Below are 7,350 nucleotides of genomic sequence, written 5' to 3' on the forward strand. Positions count from 1 at the left end.
AAGAAAGGAGTCAGGTAAACTACCATATTTTTCCCTAACAAACGTAGCCCAAGAAGATGGAGATGTGGAAGCAACCCATGCCCACTTCAAGACTAAAACAATGCTCCTTTTTCTTAGAGCCGGAATCTCCAAGCTGCTTCGTTGCCTTGAGAGAACAATCTGCTGCCAAGAAACAAACGGGTACTTTTTGTGAGAGGCGTTCCCAGACCAAAGAAAGTGCGAAAGCAAACTGTTAATTGTTCGTTCTACTGTCGTTGGTATAATGGACATGCTCATACAAAAATCTAATAATCTGGCCAAAGCATGGCGAAGAGAGAGAGAGAGAGAGAGAGAGAGAGAGAGAGAACTTGACAAGTGTGACCTAGTGCAAATGAATCGGGTTTGGTGGGACCTTCCAAACTAATCTGACGTTTATAGACAAGAGTAGGTCTGTCAATGGGTCAGATACCTGACCCATCGAGGTGTACCTAAACCTGCCCAAATAGCAAATTGTCACGTTTTGGTTTTGTCAAAACGAAATCTCAAACCCGGATTCATATAATTTCTCTACTTTTACTAAAATTATATATAAACCCTCAGGTACGATTGGATATGCCCGAACAAAAATCATAACCCAAACTGGCCTGCATATTGCTTGGCTCGGGTCCGGGTCGGCACTTTTTATGACCGTACTCAGGAATTTGGTTTCAGGTTGGGTACTTGGTACAAACCTGACCCATTGACAGCCAATAGTACCCAAATCAGAATCACATTTATATATTCTGATTGGATTTGGGCCAGTTTTTTATTTTGGCACTATGTATCCGTTTGCAAATTTTGGATGTAAAAACCTTAATTTGCATCTTTTACTGGTATCACCATATACATACTTCCATTGTGGATTAAATATTAAATAGTCCAATCTTATTTGATTCGGGCTTGATTCAGACCCACTTCACAAAATTTGGATTCAGATTCAGATCAGGCAGGATCCAGCCTGTATCCAATCCATTATCAGCACTATTTAATAGAGGATAAACACCTTGAGGATTTGGGAATTAACAAAATCTATTGCTTTTTCTCCCCCATGCTTAAAAACTTGCTAAACATGGCAAACTTTTATGTGTTCTAATGGCAAATTTTTATGTGTTCTAGTCCAAAATGCATTTGGAGGTCCAACCAAACAGCCCTCAACTAGGGGTAGAAATGGATCATACATGGATCGAATCATGGTTAACCTAAATCCGACCTGGAATTTCAAGCAATCAAGCCCAAATCCAAATAGATGAACGCAGATCCATTTCACATGGCAATACTGGCTTTATTGAAAAATGTCTGGAAAATATCGATTCTAATGCAAATATATACCCAAAAAAGAAACCTAATAAAATGAGGCTGTGTTTGATCCCTAGGTTGGGTCAAAGAACCATATACTTCCCTTGAAAATGTGCATCTGTGATTCTCAAAAAGTGAGAATTACATTATTGTTTGAGAGCCTTGGATCTGCGTGCACACCCCATGCCACGTCAGATGATTGGATCTGAGACCCGAGTCTCTCAAATGCACCAGTAAAAATCTGACACGAATACACATTCAGATCTTATTTTAAGGTCCATATCTGCAAAAATATGTCAGATCTGGATCAAAGGTCTGACCTAATCCTTTTTTTAAGGTCCGTATCAGCGAAAATATGTCAGATCTGGATCAAAGGTCTGACCTAATCCTTATTTTAAGGTCCGTATCCGCGAAAATATGTCAGATCTGGATCAAAGGTCTGACCTGGTCCCATCTACTGTCAAGGCCACACGGTTGGTGCAACATTGTCCGAGAAATATTGAGAAAATATTGGCATATAAATATAGAGAAACAAATATCTTCCAAACAGTTTATGTCCCAGTTAGGGCCTAGGGGTGTCAATTGGCAGGGTTTGATCCCAATACGACCCGTACCCAACCCTATAGGGTCAGGGTTTGGTGATATAGATGGAGGTCCAATTAAAAACCAGGTTGGATCCAAAGGGTCTAATTAGTATATGGAGCCGGGCATGGTTTGTGAAATTTCATACCAGACCTGGGTTTGACCAAAGTTCCGGTTAAGACCGTGATTTTTCAATATAAAAAAAGATAAAAATAATATTTTACCGGATATAGACCGGGTCTGGTTCATCTAATCCTTATACGACCTGGGTATGGTTTCATATGATGGACTCGATCAGACCCGGGTCTCAAAGTCAGATCCGGGTTTGCACTCACCTGAGTTTGAATCAGATCCGATCCGTTGACACCCCTAGTCCTAGCTAGACTGCCTGAAACACCTTTACAAACATAGTTTAATGTGTTTTTTGACTAATCCAAAAATGTAAATATGTTATGTATAACTTAGTAAAAACCATGTATTAGATTAGGCATTTTTCAAGTTTAAACGTGGTTTTAAAACAATCAGATATCAATGATCCGGTATCCAATCCATCAATACTGCCCAAATAACAAGCACGGGTTAAAGTTATATCAGGGAGAAAAAGTAGAATCCCAAATCCAACCCACATGATTTAAAAGGGATGGTCCTACCCCTTTTTTCGTTAGGTCCCATTAGGACCTTCCAAAAAATAGTACTATCAAGTAGTTTTTGTTCGTTTTTATCTATTAGATGTGTTTATCATTGCTTATTTACTAGGAAATAAGCTTTTTTAAAATTTGATTCATGTAAAAAAGTAAATATTTTATTACAATTTTTTTTTAAGGCAAGATGGGGTTAGGCAGACTCTCCTACCAGTTATACAATGATACCGTTACCAGTTATAAAATCTTAATAAAATACATGCTCCTTATTGATTAAACATATCTAAAGGTACAAATTGAGCAAAAAATAATTGAAAGTATGATTTTCATAAGGTCCTAAACGGAGTTAATGAAAAAAGGCTAGGGCCATCTCCCTTCTCTTTAAAATGTATACAATATATTTTTAAATATGGCAAAATGCAAGGGTTGGATATCCAGCAAAGTCATGGACCAAACCCAACCCACATGTTGCTCAAGTTGGTTTAGGGTAGACCTGAAATAACATTTAGGTCATCATCTTTTAAGCCCATAAACCAGATATCCTAGTTAAGTTTGTGTTGGGATGTTGCAAGTTCAAAACCCAATGGTACGATTGTATAACTGGTGGGGGTCTGCCTAACCCCAGCTTACCTATCACAAAGAAAGAAAAGTTTGGGTTGGGTATATATGAGACAGGCTGACCTAACATGAGGTTAATCTATATTCACAGCCATGTGAGATGGTTTTGTTCAGATCTGGTTCAACATAGGTCAGGTCATATGAGTGCAGTTCAAGCAATATTTGCTTCTATATCTAACAATTTATATTTTGCAAAATGTTTTCTACCCTCTAGTGGAAAAACTCATACTTTTTTTTCACATTTAACCTTCAAATGTGATTTACGTGTTTAGTTTGGTAGAAAGTGGCCCTTCGATCATGTTTTCTAGTCGTGTATGTCGGATTTTCTGATGGTTGGAAAATCAATGGCCTACAATGTACTGAAATTTTAACCCTAAAAAATCATAATTTCAAAAAAAATACAATCTAAGGGTTGAAAATCTTAGATTGCGTTTTTTCAAAACTGTGTTTTTTGGCTATTGGAATTGAGAGAATCATCAAAATGAGTTCTTTCGGCTCTTGAAGTAACTTTCATCCACTAATACTATCCTCCCACCATTCATACTAGCATCACCATCATTCATATGATCTAGACAAAGAACGGTTTGATCCAATCTAACATGTGCTTAGCATAGAGATGTCAACACTGGCGAGGGGTGGCTGGTATTGGCTAATGCTGCAAGAGGGTCAAGTGGCTTTTAGCCGAACACTCATGAGGGGTGCAGTGGACTAGCAGGCACCCCATACTCCCATCCACAGTGAAGCTGGAGGAGGGGATATGCAAAGTCGGGCGATCATCGACCGAATAGGGAAAAAGATGGCCCTTAAAAGAGGGACCTGCCTAAGAAGATAGCCGAGGAACGATGCATAAGATGATGGGCATTCGAAGAGGCCACATGAGGGCATCTATTATTTTCATGAGTTGTGGGGTCGGAACTATTTCAAGATTTCAAAAGGCCACATTGAAAACATGAATATCATTTGCATTAGTTCAAGGAACAACAACACATGCACCACCTGTAACGCACCAAAATTTTAACCTGAAAATACATGATTTTTTTTAAAAGAAGTGAATGATGCAAGGTCTAATCCATGGTCCTGCTCCAACCGAACTAAGCTCTACGAGGTCAGCTTGTGCACAAGCGCTGACGTTTAATACCCCTTTAGAACTAAGATCACAAAAGAAACACCAGAGACAAAATCCCTTTGTCAAAATGAAAAATAAAAAATATATCAAAAATATTTATTTATTATTTGTTTTGGTTAAAATTCTGGGCTGGTTACAAGTATTCCAACTGATCGTGAGATTGAATTCAATTCTCGTATTAGACTTGGGTTTAGGTCCAACACGTAATTTAGTTCCAACTCAGAAATCTGAATTTGAAACATAAAAGATGCATTTAGTTCATAAATCAATTTAAAGTCATTCATCAATTTAAATAAAATATTTTTAAATAATTCTCAAGCTAATTAACAAATATTTTTTATTTAACTAATCACATATCCAAAATTGTTGGTTCTTAGCCACTATCCATTGCTCCCATTATCGCTTTAGCTAATTCATTCATTATCTTAAAATTTATAATATAAGGGTCAGACAAGTTTTAGTAAGAACAAGACAACAATACATGTATTTACAAAGATAAACCTACATGAAACATGTATCTTTCATAACATGTGCAATGCAACAACGTAACATAATGCATTCAATTATAGAACAATAGCAATTAACTCAATAACATATTCCAAAACATGAATATATCTATTATTGAGCTTATGTAATATTATGACATGTTTTTAATACAAGTTTTCATAAAAATAAATATGTTCAAGTATAAGACTTTTGTTTCTCTCTTATATGTATCCATGTGAGCACTCATAGGGCCAGACATTGAGATGAAGAGTCTACACGAAGATTTATTATATTATGTATCTTAATGACCCGAGTGACTCAATGAATCAATCTCATTGTGGATGGTTCATAACCAAGAGAAATTTCTATCAGTGATAACATACCAATAATAAGATGCATCCTAAACTTCTGCAAAAGACATGAACCTATCGCCTGAAACAAATTTGGTATTTTAACCATTTAACTACGACTGGGGACTAATGAGATGCACTTACTCTAATAAACAAATAATTGTGAAATGAAGTTTTGTACCACATACTATCTTCAAGGTAAGCCATAAACTGAATGAGTTATTGGGTCCTCTTTATTAAGGGTGCAATTATATTTATCACATGTGCTATATATTATTCAACACTACATGACTCAATAGCCCAAGTACTTTTCAAAAGTAACTTTCATATTGTCTTTCATAGCATGGGTATCATACTACTCATTCATGGTAGTTAAATAGTTATATTAGCTTATTATGTTAATAACTCATTCAATATGCTACAGTGTTTTTAAACCAATCAAGCATCTTGTCTGTGAAGACGATGGCCATAATATTATATGTATGTGTATTCTTTATTTTTGTAACTTGGTGCACTTCTAGCACAACGTGGGTTCTCATCAACCCCTTGCTCATTCATGAGCAATCCCGTGTGAATACATGATTTTCATGCCTTACAACATACCATTATATGCCACACACATATATTTGTGCACTAATGAAATGCATGCATGCATTTCATCTCGTATAGCATTACATAACAACATATAGCATCATGTTGTACATAATAATATCATATTGCATAATATCACATAATATTGCACATTAATAATTTATACAGCCCATTATAGCATTATGACATAAATTTATAATATAGCATTCATAATAAGTCTAGAAGAGATGGCAGAGTCACACAACCTCGATAGGCCCACATACCTTCAATAAGCCAACATACAGTACACCAAAAGGTCGTGTACCTATTTGGTTCACATCTAAAACTAAGTTATGTTCATCTGGTTCACTTTTAAAACTATAACATGAATTCCAACACAAGTTTTCAATTCAAAGCTTTTTGGACTAAACTTCTCAAACATTGAAAATTTTGCCATGAATTATATAAAATAATTTTGGCTATGAGATTTTTACTATAAATTCATACACATGTTAGTTGTCTATAAAAAAACTCAAACCTAAACTTATCCTGGTTCAAGAAATGAAAATTGTGGGAATATCGATTTTTTTTTTTTGCTTTCATAACAGTTTTGTCTCATTTGGTTTTTTTAATAAAAAATTAGTCATGCATCACACATAATGAAATAAATTCTCAGATTTTTATTGTGTGTAGCTTGATATGTCTGACATAAGTCCTATACAACCCATACTTAAATTTATTTCTCACAATTAATTAAAAAATTTGTGATACATGCTATTTTTGTTATTTAACAAACTCTTTTCCAAAAATTATGGGCTTTGCACTAAACTTTCATAATTTTATAATTTCTAAACCATAAAGAATCATATTACAAGCTTTTTATCATGTGTTTTTCAATAAACAAACTTACAGGCATAAAAATCTTAGTCATAAATTCAAAATAATTTGGGAGTTAGAATTTTTACAAAAATGTGTAGCTTACATAAATTTTCTATGAGGACAAAAAATCTATATCGACTTGCAGAGGTATCTCCTAACCCATATAAGTCTATTTTCTTTTTGAATTGCTTTCATATGTCTGGAATATCTCCAATTTTTTTTAAGATTTATGGGTTCATCATTTTAAATAACTAAATTTTTATTTAAGGCTATCAGAATAAATTATACAAACAATATGCAATTTTCAAGAAATACATCATTAACTTTATGTTTTTAATCAAGAAAATACTAAGAACATGCATCCAACAAATTTTGATCTATCAAAGCACATCATATTGATGCATATATATTTAACCATACTAAAAATACAGAAATATCATACATATCATGAATCTACAATTGAAATCAAATACTTTTACATAAAAAGTATGTATTTCTCAAAAATGGTTTTTCGAAAAAGTATTTCGATTTCCAACTGCCTTCATAGTCAAAATCATATATGTTCCTAAGTGGATTTAGGTTGATATGCATGCCGATACACAACTGGAAATCATCTACAATATGTTTATCTATCTAGCTTCACACTCACATGCATGGTTATGGTGTACCTACCTTGAAATAAAAAAAATCAATAAAAAAAAGCTCTCATAAGCGTGAACACTAATCGGTCATTCTCCTACATATTTACCACTAGGACGCAGCCACACCAACCTTCAAACACAAC

Source organism: Nuphar pumila, chromosome 16 (genome assembly GCF_984573655.1).
Source record: "Nuphar pumila chromosome 16, dmNupPumi1.hap1.1, whole genome shotgun sequence".
Taxonomy (NCBI): Eukaryota; Viridiplantae; Streptophyta; class Magnoliopsida; order Nymphaeales; family Nymphaeaceae; genus Nuphar; species Nuphar pumila.